Consider the following 16,346-nt stretch of genomic DNA (forward strand, 5'->3'; position numbering starts at 1 on the left):
TTCATCTTAAAGGTGAAGAAAGTTATCCAAGTCACTCAATTGCAGCCATATCATCTTCAGCAAGTCCTACAGGCAAGAAGCACACACATTCTAGTTCTAGAATAGGAAGTCATGCCTTTTTTAGGGGAGAGGAGATGGATAGAGAAGGATTGATGGGAATACTACTTTTCTGGGCATCTCTCCAAGGGTTTCTGCCTCATGGCCTCAAATGTGTCCCCTACCCCCCCCCCCTCCAAGTTCTGAAAGCAATTTTCCTTAAAGTTCCAAGTTTCTTTGTTGTTGTTTTTAACTTAATCTTCTCACAAACTGAATAGCACTGAAAATTATGTCCAGTTTTTTGGATCTTTTAGCCGCTGCATACAGACATCACCAAATCTGTGGTAGAATTGCATTGCATTTCCTCCAGCCCTGGGCAGACATGAGTGTTTCTAATTCATTAGTGGTGGACGGAACAGACAGTGAAATTATTTCAAAGGGTACATTAGTGGCAGGGAATAAATAATGAAAACTTGTCAAACCACTTCACAAATATCTGCTGGCTGGAGTAATGGTTCTCACTTTTATGGTCCTTGAGACACATTTTTTTAATGTTTATTTTGAGAGAGAGCGCCTGCAAGTGGGGGAGGGGCAGAGAGAGGGAGAGAGAGAATCCCAAGTAAACTCTGCACTGTTAGCGCAGAGCCTGACGCAGGGTTCCATCCCATGAACCGTGAGATCATGATCTGAGCCAAAATCAAGAGTCAACGCTTAACTGAGCCACCCAGGCACCCCTGAGACACCTTTCTTAGTACTGGAACTGGTGGCTGTCCTGGAAGGAGTGGACACTTCAGGGACAGGCACACGATATCCCACTAGCATTCCTGTTTGAGTAGAATGCCTATGGCCACGACCAAATTCTCTCGCAAGTTTTCTCACGTAGTTTCACAGCAAAGTTCTTGCCTATCAGAAACCATTTTTCTTGGAAACTGGCTCACTGGTATTCTCCACCGTTCCTCCTGCTGTTTGAATTCTGCTTTTCACCATCTGCAACACTGCTCAGCTTAATATTCTAATGGCCGTTGCCATAAAAGTACGTGTCCCCAACTGTGGCAAAAATTAATTTTTCACATTGACCACAATTTACTGACACATCTGTTCTCAGTACACTATTGTGCTGCAGTGGTTGTGAAGTCAGAATCAGAAACAGCTCTCCGTAAACATCAGTTTGAATAGAATGTGAAACCGCAGAATACTCCCAAGTTTGCTGCTAGCATCTTTCACACAAAGTACCTGGAAATCACATCTGACTTACTCATCCAGAAAGTATTGCTCTCAAACAACTCCTACTCTTTGTATAATGAAAAGCATATTGGCATTACTGGGGGAGGGTTGGGGGAGGGGTACGCAGAGGACTGGGTGGAATCCGATAATATTCTATTGAGAGAGGGATGATGGCTATATTATTTATTTAACTCCAAAGATATATAATATTCTTGTATATACGATTTGCATGTTTTTTTTAAAACCACATGGGGCGTGGGCATCTGTTCTTGAAAGGAAACCCCAGTTTCACCCAGACTCTCTGAGAAAGGTGGACAGGCAAACCTTGGTGGTAACTGATGCCCCAGGCATGTACCAGTAGTGTGAGGCTGTGCCCAGAGTCAATGTTTTTCCTTTATGCTAATAACTGAAGATTTCAATTGCTTTAGGAAACAGATGGTTGTCATTAAGAACACAAAAGGATAAAAGGTCTGCCCAGTGATCCACTCGGTCTAGTATCCAGTCAGACAATGGAACCAAGAGATGCTTTGTGAAAGAGCATAATTGGTACATAAACTTAGTATGCCAAACCCAGCACTAGACAAATGGAGAAGCAATTGTAGAGCATGCTATTACATGAGGCATTGTGAGGCATTAGCACAAAGAGAATCACAGAATAGTTTTAGCCCCATAAGCACAGACAGAGACAATAGGGATGATACGTTCCACGGTGTAGGTGGAGAAAAATGAGGAAAACCTAAGAAGAATGAGGATTGAGGCAGTGCAATGCAGTGGTAAAGAGCACAGGTTCTGGAACCCCACGTACTGTATTTAAATACTGTCTCCACCACTTACTAGATACATCACAATGGGTGAGTTACTTAAACCACTTGGTGCCTCCATATCTTCAGCTATAAATACTATAAAACAGTAATTCCTAGCTCTAGGGTTTTGAGAATTAAAGCATTTAGTGTTTGACATCATAAGCACTCAACGAATGTGAGCTAATCATGGGATCTGGAATGCATTGTTTTAGGTTTGGGCCTACAAGGATGTTACAGTCTAGTAGAGAAAAGAGAAAAGTGAACGAGCCATTTCCATCCAGTGTCATGTTACTGAAGCAGGAGACACAGAATCCTCTGAGAATATCCAATGAACACCTAATAGTTAAATGGCTACCATGTTTTGAGCACTAACAATGTGCAATCTGGTCTCCTAAGGGCTTTAATCACATTATCTCATTGAGTTTTTACAACAACTCAGAGCAAGGGGTAAAATTCAGCTCTGTCCAGTGCAGAGCTATGTTCCTTCCCCTTTGGGATGCAGGTCTTCATTAGTGCTTCAAGGAAGTTTGCACCTCAGAAAAAGTCCTGTCTCAAGAGAAAGCGCAAGAGGGAGACTGTCCTCACCTCCAGCCACTTTGCCTCCAGCCATATTTGCCTAATCACGTCCATCCATTTGAAAGCAGGTGACTTTGGGGTGGGCAAGGGAAATTTCAAGCCCCAGGCATGGGTGTGAGAGTGAAATCGGAGAGGTGAGAGGCAGGCAAGTACCCTGAGGAGGAACTGATTGAAGCAGGTCTAGTATAACTGTTCTACCGCTAAGGAGCTGTGTTCCCAACATTGCAGAGAACGTGCCCACCCTGGAACAGCTTTCCATGCATTCTTCCCAGCAACACCAGCAGCATAATTGCAAACACAACTTGCTTCATGGCTCTCCACAGACACACCAGTCCTTCATGCCAGGTTTTGGGAGAACATACAAGCTATTCACTGCAGTCTCAAGCTCACTGGGAACTCTGAACACCTCATACTTAGAAAGAAAACATTGCTTTTCCAAAGCTCCTTTGCTCTAGATTACGTGAGAGATGTTAGCCTGTATATGCTGATGTCAAACTCTTCTCTGATAAGGGAATAGATAAGAGAGGCATTTCTTGGAATGAGTATCTAAAAAGAATCTGAGGAGAATCTAAGCCTTGGAGAAAGGGAATTGAGAAGACTTTGACCTAAGGCAAGGGAAGACAAAACTGCCCTAAATTCATTGCAAAATATATCAGCACCTATATTGTTTTCAATCATTCAACTGGACTTATTAACCACTTACTCTGTGCCTTGTGCTGGTGATTCAGTAGTGAAGTAGTCAATGCAGTTTCCACTCTCACGCAACTCACAACCTCATAGAAGAGGCAATCATTAAGTAATTAACACTTGTGATAAGTGCTAGGAAAAAAAGCATAACCTAGTAGGTAGGAGTTGAGTAGAGCTCACCAGAGGAAACAATTTGAAGGATGAGCAGGATTTACACAGGTAGAGATTGGGAGAAGGGTGCCAGGAAGAGAATACAAGAGTGTCAAGAAGAAGGCCGCTTTGTGTGCAGAAGAGAGGGAGGGGCCAGAAGTGGGAGTACTTGCCTGCACGTTGGTGTTGGGGGGCAGAGGCTATGAAATGGAGCAAAACGGGTAGAAGACCTATGATCGGCTCTATTTTTCCTGTGTTGTCTACTAAATGAAACATGCTATCTTCCCATTGATACATTCTCCAATAAACTCAGTTTCAAGTCTTTAGAATCCCTTGACCATCCAGGATAATCATGTATAGAGATCTGGGTTCCCTGAAGTCCTATTAGGCATATTTTCCCAGCATTGTGGAAAAGGAAGTGTCCTTTGTATAATCTTAATACCTTTCAAAGCACCTGCCTATGCAGCAGTCTATAAGCCATTTGTGAAAGAATATTGTCAGCACTGTGCTGATTGGGAATGGGACACTGTCCCTGGATTTATTCCAAAGGGTAAATTAGAGAAACCCTTGAATGAATAATTTGGTCAGTTCACTCCCTGAGTAACTTCAATTTCCCTATCTTGCTTCTTGTCAAAATTTTCTTTCTAACCCAGAAAAGCAGAATGTTTATAAAGTACACAAGGTATACTGCTTGGCCTACACCTGCTGTACTAAACATCTACATTTCCCAGCCCTCTTTAAGGCCTTGCATAGAGCAATTCCCAAGGTAGCATCTCCTAAGATGTGTTCTGTGATGCACCTGGAGTAAAGTGGTCCATCAGTCAATAGGTTGAGGACAGTACATGTGATATCCACTCACAGAAAGGTACCACTCACAGAAAGGTTAGTGCATTAGGGCAATAACAAGGCCTATAGTAAAGAAACCCAGTATTTCCCATATGTATTTAATTGCAGGAACTCTTTGTTTGAATAAACATGTTTCTATGGCAATACTAGCTGAGGGTATTGCTTATTTTTTATTTAACAATTGTTCAGTGGGTGGTATGTGTCAAGTAGGTGACTGTGTCACAGAAAGAAGGAATAATAGGGGGAGGGTTTAGTGCATTCAATGTACAGTTTCAAAATATTCAATTCTATAGAGGATAAGAAAAGAAATGGGTGGATGAACTCATAAGATACATCAAGTATAGATCAGTAATTAGTAAATAGAGCATGTATGGATTAAACATCAATGAAAAGGGCTACAAGATCCAAGGGTACATGAGGTAATAACATACCTGCGGGGCACCTGGGCACTAAATATTCAATGATACATTATATATCAATATTCATGAGTCCTTAATTCGACCACCCACTAGTGTTACCTACTAGTGTTCCACGTGCCGTCCATGGCTGTTCAACAGACTATATTACAAGCTACAATTCTGACTAATTGCACCTCTCTAACAGAGCAAGTATCATTGACCCAGGATCCACTTGTTTGAACCTCAACTCTAGTCTTCATGTCTGCAGCAGGAAAAGCTGATGCAGCTGAGATAGAATACATATAACATAGTATGCCCCAGGATATTCCTATCGATGCCACTTGTTCCCTATCCTAAGTGTTTAACTTGACCATTCTCCCCCCCTTGCTTCTCACAGTGCTGTACACTGATTTAATAAAAAGTGTGATCCATGTGTTTCAATTGGGTATGTGAGCCTTTATATTTCATGAACTCTAGGATAGCCTGCCTACTGGTATACTTGGAGCCTACTCAGTTTTCCACATGACAGAGCGACACACACAAAGATTTTTAAAATATCTAATATACATAGTCAATAACATTGATAAACGTAGGTTACATTGATCAGGAGAACCCCCCACAAATTATCAATAGTAAGAATGAGAGATGACATTACTACACATTATAAAGACACTAAAAGAAGACTAAGGAAATATTAACAACTTTATGCTGATAAATTCAACAACTGATGAAAGAGACAAATTCCTTGGAAGACATAAACTACCAATACTCACTCAAGAAGAAATAAATAATCTAAATAGCCTTATCTGTTAAATTCAACCTTCTCAAAATAGTACAACCACTTTGGGAAACAGTGGGGCAATTCCCTAAAGGATGAAACAGACTGACTTATATGACCCAAAAATTCTATTCCTAGGTATATACTCAAGAGCAATGAAAACATATGTTGACACAAACACTTGTAACAAATGTTCACAGCAGCGTTATTCATAATAGCTAAAAAGTGGAAACAAATCAAATGCCCATTAACTGACGAATGGTTAAACAAAATGTGGTATATCATCACAATAGAATATTATTTAGCCATAAAAATGAATGGAATACTGATACATGCCATAACATAGACGAACCTTGAAAACATTATGCCAAGTGAAAGAAGCCATTCACAAATGACCACAATGAATATGATTCCATTTATATTAAAGTGCAGAATAGGCAAATCCATACAGGTTGCCAGGACCTGGGGAGAGTGGGGGAAATGGGGACTGACTCCTGATAGGAACAGAGTTTCCCTTTAGGATAATGAAAATGTTATGGGATTTGGTTGTGGTGATAGATGCATAATTCTGCAAATATAGTAAAATCCACTGAATTGTACACTCTAACAGGGTGAACTTTATGCTCTGTGAATTGTATCTCAATAAAGCTATTATTAAATCAATCTTTGTAATTTACCATATTAAAGACAAAAAATCATATGAATAGATGCAGAAAAATATGTGACAAAATCCAACATCAATTCTCGGTTTAAAAAAAAAAACAACACCTTAGCCAACTAGGAATAGAAGGAAACTTCCTCAACCAGTTATAGGGCATCTACAGCTAACATTATACTAAATGGTAAAAAAAACTGCATTCTTTCTAAAATTAGAAACAAGGCAAAGATTTCTACTCTCACCATTTCTATTCAACACTGTACTGGTTCCAGCCAGTGCAATAAGGTAAGAAAAAGAAATAAAAGATGATTAGATTGGAAAGGAAGTAATAAAACTGTCTATTCATAAATGACATAACTGTCTATGCAGAAAATCTTATGGAGTCTACAAAAATCGGTATTAAAAATAATAAGTGAGCTTTAGCAAGTTTTCTGGATATAAGTTCAATATATAAAAATAGTGTATTTTTATATACTAGCAAACAATTGGAAATTGAAATTAAAAACAATACTGTTTACCCTACTACCAAATATATCAAATGCATAGCAATAAATTGACCAAAATATGTATGTCCTATACTCTGAAAACTATAAAATATAGTTGAGATAAATTAATACCTCAATAAATAAAGAAACATTCTATACTCATGGACCAGAAGACTTAATACTGTGAAGAAGACAGTTCTCCCTAAATTTATTCAATGCTATCCTAGTCAAAACTCTAACAGTTTTTTTCATGTAAAAATTGACAAGCTAATTCTAAAATTTATTTGGAGGGGTTCATGGGTGGCTCAGTTGGTTGGGTGTCCAACTCTTGATTTTGGCTCAGGTCACGATCCCAGAGTCCTGGGATTGAGCCCTGTGTTGGACTCTGTGCTGAGCATGGAGCTTGCTTGAGATTCTCTCTCACTCCCTCTGCTCCTCCCCCATTCTCTCTCTTTCTCCAAAAAAAAAAAAAAATTTTTTTTAGTAAAATTCATTTGGAAATGAAAAAGACAAAGTAGCTAGACAAATTTGGAAAGCTAAGTAATCAAGATAGCATGGTATTGGCATGAAAACAGATCACTGGAGAACAGAGTGTGGAAATAGACCAACATATATATGGTAAATTGATTTCCAGTGAACATGTAAAAGTGATTTAGTAGAGAAAGGATCCTTGGATTAGAATACCAAAAGCACAATCCATAAAACAAAAAATTGATAAATTGTACTTCTTTACAATTAATAACTTCTTTCCTTTGAGACACTATTAAGAGAATAATAAGACTAGTTACGGACTTAAAGAAAATGTTTGTAAACTATATGTAGGACTTGTATATAGAATATATCAAAAAGTTTCAAAACTCAACAATAAGAAAAGCAAACACCCTAATTAAAAATAGGCAAATGATTTGAACAGACAATTCATCAAAAAGATACATGGGTGGCAAAAACACATTTACAATGTCATTGGGAAACTCAAATTATAATCACAAAGAGGTATCATTACACATCTATTAGAATATCTAAAACTAAAAAGACTAACCATACCAACTCTTGTCAATGATGTGGAGCAACTGGAACTCTCATGCTACTGGTGGAAATACAAAATAGTACATCTACTTGGAAAATAATTTGGTCATTTCTTAAAAATTTAAACATACCCACCTTAGGGCCCACCCATTCACTTCCAAGGAGAAAGTATATGTTTATGCAAAGACATGTACACATATGTTCATGGAAGTTTTATTTCTAGAAGTTTATTTCTAATACTTCAAAACTGGAAACAACCCAAATGTTCATCAGTAAGTGAATGGATAAACAAATTGTGGTGCATCTACTGAGTAATTGATACCCTCAACAATGGAATACTAGTAATCGATACACTCAACAACATGGATGAATCTCAAAATAATGCTGAATGAAAGAAGCCAAAAAAAAAAAAAAAAAGAGCATACCATATGATTCCATCTGTATGAAATTCTAGAAAATGCAAGCTAATCTGCAGAGGCAAAGAGTAGACAGCAATTGCCTGAGGACAGGAAAAGGGATTACAAAAGGATATAAGGTAACTTTTGGGAGGGTATGGATATGATCATTTACTTGATTGTGGGGATGGTTTCACAGGTGTGTACATGTTAAAACTTATGACATTTTATAGTTTAAATACATACAGTGTATATTGTGTGTTAATTATCTCAACAAAACTATTAAAAAGATCAGAGAACAGGGTTTTCCAAAGTAAATGAAGTACCTATTTAAAAAATAATATTCATGGCACAAAAACAGACACATAGACCAATGGAATAGAATAGAAACCCCAGAACTAGACCCACAAACGTATGGCCAACTCATCTTTGACAAAGCAGGAAAGAACATCCAATGGAAAAAAGACAGTCTCTTTAACAAATGGTGCTGGGAGAACTGGACAGCAACATGCAGAAGGTTGAAACTAGACCACTTTCTCACACCATTCACAAAAGTAAACTCAAAATGGATAAAGGACCTGAATGTGAGACAGGAAACCATCAAAACCTTAGAGGAGAAAGCAGGAAAAGACCTCTCTGACCTCAGCTGTAGCAATCTCTTACTCGACACATCCCCAAAGGCAAGGGAATTAAAAGCAAAAGTGAATTACTGGGACCTTATGAAGATAAAAAGCTTCTGCACAGCAAAGGAAACAACCAACAAAACTAAAAGGCAACCAACGGAATGGGAAAAGATATTTGCAAATGACATATCGGACAAAGGGCTAGTATCCAAAATCTATAAAGAGCTCACCAAACTCCACACCCGAAAAGCAAATGGGCAGAAAACATGAATAGACACTTCTCTAAAGAAGACATCCGGATGGCCAACAGGCACATGAAAAGATGTTCAGCGTCGCTCCTTATCAGGGAAATACAAATCAAAACCACACTCAGGTATCACCTCACGCCAGTCAGAGTGGCCAAAATGAACAAATCAGGAGACTCTAGATGCTGGAGAGGATGTGGAGAAACGGGAACCCTCTTGCACTGTTGGTGGGAATGCAAATTGGTGCAGCCGCTCTGGAAAGCAGTGTGGAGGTTCCTCAGAAAATTAAAAATAGACCTACCCTGTGACCCAGCAATAGCACTGCTAGGAATTTATCCAAGGGACACAGGAGTACTGATGCATAGGGGCACTTGTACCCCAATGTTCATAGCAGCACTCTCAACAATAGCCAAATTATGGAAAGAGCCTAAATGTCCATCAACTGATGAATGGATAAAGAAATTGTGGTTTATATACATAATGGAATACTACGTGGCAATGAGAAAAAATGAAATATGGCCTTTTGTAGCAACGTGGATGGAACTGGAGAGTGTGATGCTAAGTGAAATAAGCCATACAGAGAAAGACAGATACCATATGGTTTCACTCTTATGTGGATCCTGAGAAACTAAACAGGAACCCATGGGGGAGGGGAAGGAAAAAAAAAAAAAAAGAGGTTAGAGTGGGAGAGAGCCAAAGCATAAGAGACTGTTGAGAACTGAGAGCAAACTGAGGGTTGATGGGGGGTGGGAGGGAGGAGAGGGTGGGTGATGGGTATTGAGGAGGGCACCTTTTGGGATGAGCACTGGGTGTTGTATGGAAACCAATTTGACAATAAATTTCATATATAAATAAAAAAAAAGTTAAAAACATAATTCTGAAAAAATTCCTATGTCAAAAGAGAAATAAAAATTAAAACTTATATTACTTAGAACTGAATCATAATAAAAGTACTTACTGCATGGCAAAAAAAAAATAATAATAATATTCAATATTTATTGAACGTTTTTATATACCAAATTCTATTCTAGTTAAGAGTTATTACTTCCTTTCATCTTCCCAGTAACCTTATAAAGGAAGTACTATTATTCCCATTAAGTAACTCACTCAAATCCCACAAGCCAGTGAGATGTTAAGCCAGAATTCAAACCTCGGACCATTTGACTTTACTACCCATAATCATAGCCACTATATAACCTGGATCCAGAAGGCCCTCAAGGAATTTGGAGTCCAGTGTAGAGACAGATACCACCCTCCAGCCTACAAGAGAGTAAATGAAAGGGAGAAAAGGGGGAAATTTGGTGAAGATTAAACTAATCTCTTGCTAGGTCCCAAACTAGACCATTGACCTAGTGGCATAGGCAATGCTCTGGATAACAGAGTCCTGGTGCTTCTGTCAAGTCACTGGACAAGGAAGGGGTTGGGGAAGGATAGGAAGCCTCTGTCTAGACTAAAGGAGATTGACCATGCACATTCAGTTCAGGCAGTCCCACCAGTCAGGGCTCCTCCAGTTTCTGCCCATGTTAAGACAATCATCAGAAGCAACTGAGCAGACATTGCCTTGACCCATTTCAGGAGTTCCAAAAGAGGTTTTTAATTAGAAGATCTAAGATTCAGAACCGGGATGAGCCCTTTCACTGCTCGGTATTTCCACTTCCTCATCTCTAAGATGGGGAAGTTGAATTAGGTGTTGCTGTGGTTCCTTCTATGTCTCACAGGCTTTGTCCTGGCCCGTTTTTATGGTTTTCCCAAAGAGTATGAAGGTTCTGATGGGGATCCATGAAGTGTCTAGAAGGGTGACTTTACTTCTCTCAGCAGCTCTGCTGACTACAGGGAACTATACTGAGATTATAAAGCAACACCATTAAATAACTAGAAAGGAAAATCATTAACGGCAGATGCCTTTATATCAATACTTTTGTGATTATCAAAGTAATAGACGTTAATTATAGACATTTCAGAAAATACAGACTGTGAGGAAAGAGTTAACACAGCATTTCTGGTTGCTCCTTACATGTCTTCAAGAGACCCATGATTAACCCTTGGCAGCCCTTAGAGTGTTCTTTATATTGGTGGTTGATGACTTACATACACCAGGACCAATGGATCATACCATACGTGCTTCTCAGGGGTGCTTTGCACAAACATCAAGATCAATGATGTGCACCTAGTTTCATTGTTAGGGTTGGGTTTTGGTTACCAGAGTTGGTTGCATACATAGTAGGATATACTTACGTGACCAGCCCCCTATAAAAGCCTTGGACTCTGAGACTCAAACAGGTTTCTCTGGGTAAAGACATTCTATATATGTCCCTGAAGTTAATGGCGAAAGAAAGAGTACTCCTGTGTGGCCTCCACACTCCTGTGTGGAAAGACACTGAAGTCTGTGTTGAATGTCTGGACCCCATGAGTGCACACCTTTTTCCCACTGCTTTTGCTCTATACGTTTTGCTATAATAAATCTTAGTGAGTATATAACCTGCTATTGAGTCCTGTGGGTCCTTCTGGTGAATCACTGAATAACACAGAGATAAATATATAAATACACACATATATATAAATTAACCCAAATCCGTATACTTGGAGATAACCACTTGGCTAGCTTTAAAAACAAGGTTTTGACCAACCAAATCATCTTACAACACTTGATCTTAGCCAAAAGGCCGAAAAGTGATCCAAATCATCTTACAGAAGGCCTTCTAAATTGTGAGAAGGCAAACAAAACTGCTAATTAAATTGGTAAATTGTACTATGGAGTGAAGATTAAATTTTATGGAAGCCCTGTGTTAGGACTTACATAGTTTTACTGTTTTAAATGATTACCAAGATTTACTGAACTTTACTTTTGTGACATAATAATGGTTTCATATATGACTTAATCATTAATTCAGAATCCAACTTTTAATCTTGATTGGGTTCCTATGGGAACAGTTAGGACACTTTACAAGAAATGGCTTTATAAAACTGCCCAAGAACAGGTTGTGAAAAGCAGAGACTGCCTGTCTCCCTAAGAGTCTAGGGAGACAATGGGTGGGGGAGTGAACGAGACCAGCTACCCTTCCATGTACCCCTCATTCTATAAATCACCCTTTTTTTGGCAGCTTCCCTCTATGACCTTAGTAATCAAAATAATTAATAACTACTAACATTAATGAGTACTTATTCTGAGCCAATCACTATTCTAAGCACATGTTTTCTCTTAATCTTCACAACATCATATTCAGTAAATGCTACTATTTTCCCCTTTATAAAAATGAAGATACCAAGGCTAAGTATAATTAAGTAGCTAGTTCATGAAACTAGTAAATTAGATGTTACTGGGACTTGAACCTGAACTCAGGTCAGCTGCCATACTTCATGTCCCCTTATGTTTATACAAATGAGATGTCACTGATATAAATGGGTTTTAGAGTTAGGTTTTGTATTAGGGTTTTCAGGGAAACAAAACCAACAAGATACACACACACACACACTCACACTCACACACATTCACAGATTTATTTTAAGGAATTGGCTCACACGATTGTGGGGGCAGACAAGTCTGGAATTTGCAGAGCAGGCTGGCAAGCTAGAAATTCAGGGAAGAGTTGATGTTGTAGTCTTGTATTCAAAATCTGAAGGCTGGAAACACCCAGGTTTCTATTTTGCAGTCTTGAAGCAGAATTTCTTTTTCTTCAGGAAACCTCAGTTTTTGCTCTTAAGGTAACTACCCACATTATGGAAGGTAAAAAAGTCTACTGATTTAAATGTTAATCACACATAAAATGTAACTATCATAGTTCTGATTTTTCTCTTTTGAAGAGGAAAGGGAGGGTGGATCCCCAGATGTGATTTACTCAAGACTAACCCCAAGATGAGCCTGTTACCCAGTGAAAAACCAGTCCCATGAGTTGGCAAGCCTCTTAGCCACAGCCATGCAAGTGTGGCATTGGCCAGAAGAGGGCACTGCCTTCTACTTGTGTAACATTTGTGCAACCATCCGCAAGGGAACTAGGAGGATAGAAAAAATGTTGACACTACTTTCAATTATTGTATTTTACAGTCCCCGATTCATTTTAGCACAACCTTTGGTAGAATAAATGCCTGTGAACTTTTAGTTGTACCGTAAGACCAAAGGACCTCATTGACAATATTCACACTTTATGTTCAATAACGCAGGAAGACATGGGATGATGGTGTCCTTCTGCTTTCCTGGTGCATTATAATTGGTCTGGTCAGGCAGCATCAAACCAGTTTTTCCCAGAGTAGGCCAACTCAAGCTGATGCAGGGGGAAAGAAAAAGCTGAGGCATTGGCAACTAAGAGAAAGAACTGGGAGGACCCCTGGGGCTCCAGGCAGTTGAGGAAACTTCTAGCAAGATTCACAGGATAGGTCTGGGAAGTTACTTACTGTGTTTGGGTTTGAGACAATAATACTGCAGGCCCCTTTGGCAATACTACTCAGTCTAGCTGAGCAGTTAAGCTAATCTCTGGATTCTTAATTGGGAATGGAAATCCACATAAATACAGTTGTTCTTTAGTTCTCATTGATAATTAAAAATCCCCCTTCCCTGCTTCCATTTTAATGAGAGCTTCCATTTGTGCAGCTTGAGATTTTGCAGAGGCCTTTTTCATCCCACAGAAAGTAATAGAGCAGGTACCAATTATTTCCAATTTACAGTTGAGGAAACACAGAGGTTAAGTGCCTTGCTCTGGCTCCTCTGTAATCCAAGCCTGGAAGGAGACCAGAAACCTGGGGCCTGATCTTAGCTTTGTGCTTTGTCCCCTACCAAAAATACATTCCTGGGGCGCCTGGGTGGCTCAGTCTGGTTGACTGTCTGACCAACTCTTGATTTCAGCTCAGGTCAGGATCCCAGGATCAGGCTCCACAATCAGCGTGGAGCCTACTTAAGATTCTCTCTCACGCATGTACTCTCGCTCTCACTCTCCCCTATTCTCTCTAAGTTAAAAAAATAAAAAATACACCCCTAACTCTCATTTACTGCTATTCCAAGGTCCATTAAAGATGCATATATGCAAACACTGTGAGCTGATAATTCCACTTGTAGGAATGTGTGCAATAAAACCCCATCAACATAGAATGGATAAATAAACTGTGGCATATTTCTTTTTTAATGCTTACTTATTTTGAGAGAGAGGGCACATGAGCACATGCAAGCCAGGGAGGGGCAGAGAGAGAGGGAGAGAGAATCCCAAGCAGGTTCTGCACTGTAAGCAAAGAGCCCAAAGCGGGGCTTGATCCCACAAGCCCCTGACCTGGGCTGAATTCCAGAGTCAGAGGCTTAAGCAACTGAGCCACCCAGGCACCCCATCTGTGGCATATGTCTACCATGGAATACAATATAGCAATGAGAATAAGTGAGGAAGATCTACACAAAATGTGAATAAATTTCACAAGTATACATAAAGTTCAAAAACAGGCAAAAATATAAAGTGTTGAAAGTTAGGTTACTGGTTATACCTCAAAGGACTAGTAACTGGGGGAGGAGTGGGTACAGAGGTCTTCTGGGGTGACTCTAACATTCTACTTTTTGATCTACATAGTGGTTACCAGGGTAACATAGGTGTGTTCACTTTGCACAAATTCACCAAGCCATACATTTACAGTGCATGCACTTTTCTGTATCTGTTACACTTCAAGAAAACAATTTTAAAGCCCTGATTCGTCTAAATGAATCACCTTTCCGTGAGCAAACATCAGGACTGCCCACATGAAGCTTATCCTCAATTACACCAGATTTGTTTGTTGCTCTAACAGTGACCACATCACCATTCCCCAGAGTTTCCAAAGCATTGAGAGAGCAGGTCAACAAGGGTCTTTGCATTTGTGCATACAAGAATACATTTCAGGAGGGCTGCCACCTAGGAAGTTCAGCACCTGCCTCCAATACTATGAGCATGTGTTCTTTCTTGCATGTCCATAAAGTAAGGAAGAAAGAACTAAGCAGGATAAGCCAAACACAGAAAACATCTCATCCAAATGCAAAAGCTTTCTTGCCTATGTCCCATTTTAAAAGTTCTTATTTTTGTATGGAAGGTTTCACAGGTTTGCCTGTCACCCTTGAACAGGGGCCACGCTAATCTTGTCTGTGTCGCTCCAGTGTTTTCAGTAGATGTGCTGCCAAAGCGAGCACACCTGTCTCATTTTTAACAGCCAATGACACTAGCACCATTTTTCAGGAAAAATAAGAAACCTAACCCCTGCATCCCAGAGTGCAGACAGCACCTCTAAACAAGAGGGCATAGGGCAGCGATCAAAACTGTTCCAAACTGTGGCAGGCCCTAGTGAAGTGAGAGATGGAACCCAGGGTACTGTCTGCTTCTCATTAGCTCTTATTGCTTCTTGCAGGAACAAGGTGTTTGAAAAATCTTTTTTTATTAATTTTTTTAAAAATTTAGAATTTATTTTTGAGAGAGAAAGACAGAGTGAAAGCAGGGGAGGGGCAGAGAGAGAGAAACATGCAGAATTAGAAGCAGGTTCCAGGCTCTGAGCTGTCAGCACAGAGCCCAACGTGGTGCTCAAACTCAAGAACCGTGAGATCATGACCTGAGCCGAAGTCGGACACCCAAATAACTGAGCCACCCAGGTGCCCTGGTGTTTGAAAACCTTAAAAGACAAAAGTACAACAACGTATTAGATCAAGGGTTGGCAATCTCTGTCCATGGGCCAAGGACATTTGGTTCAGGGTTACACACACACACACACACACACACCATACTTTCTCAGCTGCTTTGGAGAGCTCCTACCACCACTGCAGCTCTTGTATCTTCTATATCAGTGATTCACTGCTGTTTCAGTCCCACACTCTATCTCAGGGGAGAAAGACTGAGAACCACTTAGACAGATAACCACTTCCATACTCTCTCCAATTGGATTATGTGTGAAGGAGCTGGCCCTCTTTCTTTCCTCCCAGTGGCCAGAGGGACACCAGCTGTACTTTTTGCACCTTTCCATCGTATGGTGGGGTTGTCGGAATTCTGGTGGCTGGTCCATGGGCATGCTGTGAACACAACCACAGAATAACAGGGTGAGAGAAGAAGCCAGGACTGAGCCAGGGTGGTGTTCTTCCAGGGTCTAAATGAATCCTGGAGGTAGCAGAGATCCTCTGGGTATGCATACCTGGAGCCCAACACCAGGAATTTTCTGGCAGTGGCAACACTCAAAGCCAGGTAGATGACACAAAGACATATACACAAAGAAGCTCATTGCAGCATTGTCATTATAGAGAAAAATGAAAGGCAACTGAAGCCACCAGCAACAAGCTGTGTTCATTATATGATATCGTCATATACCATGTATTATCATGCAGCCATGAAAAAGAATGAGGCTGCTGTATATTAACTAACACAGAAGGTGGTCTACACCTTGAAGTTAAATGATAAAGGCAGGATGGGGAAAACTATATATAGTGTAATT

At 39.9% G+C, this 16,346-nt stretch overlaps 1 long non-coding RNA gene and 1 other non-coding gene across 4 annotated transcripts in view; both read right to left on the minus strand.

Moving 5' to 3' along the window:
- The window catches only part of LOC121031798 (uncharacterized), a 77,741-nt gene that overhangs the window by 28,338 nt on the left and 33,057 nt on the right, over nucleotides 1-16,346 (minus strand). The window contains exon 3 of one of the 3 annotated variants that reach the window (XR_005790890.1): nucleotides 15,462-15,930. The exons of the other annotated variants lie outside the window; for them this stretch is intronic. This is a non-coding gene — a long non-coding RNA (uncharacterized LOC121031798). Of the gene's footprint in view, nucleotides 1-15,461; nucleotides 15,931-16,346 lie in introns of those variants that run through there. 3 annotated transcript variants of the gene reach the window in all.
- Nucleotides 14,954-15,063, minus strand: LOC121032438 (U6 spliceosomal RNA). Its single transcript, XR_005791269.1, has one exon. It is a non-coding gene; the product is annotated as a U6 spliceosomal RNA (small nuclear RNA).

Source organism: Herpailurus yagouaroundi, unplaced genomic scaffold (assembly GCF_014898765.1).
Source record: "Herpailurus yagouaroundi ecotype Mexico unplaced genomic scaffold, PumYag 141, whole genome shotgun sequence".
In the NCBI taxonomy this organism is placed as follows: domain Eukaryota; kingdom Metazoa; phylum Chordata; class Mammalia; order Carnivora; family Felidae; genus Herpailurus; species Herpailurus yagouaroundi.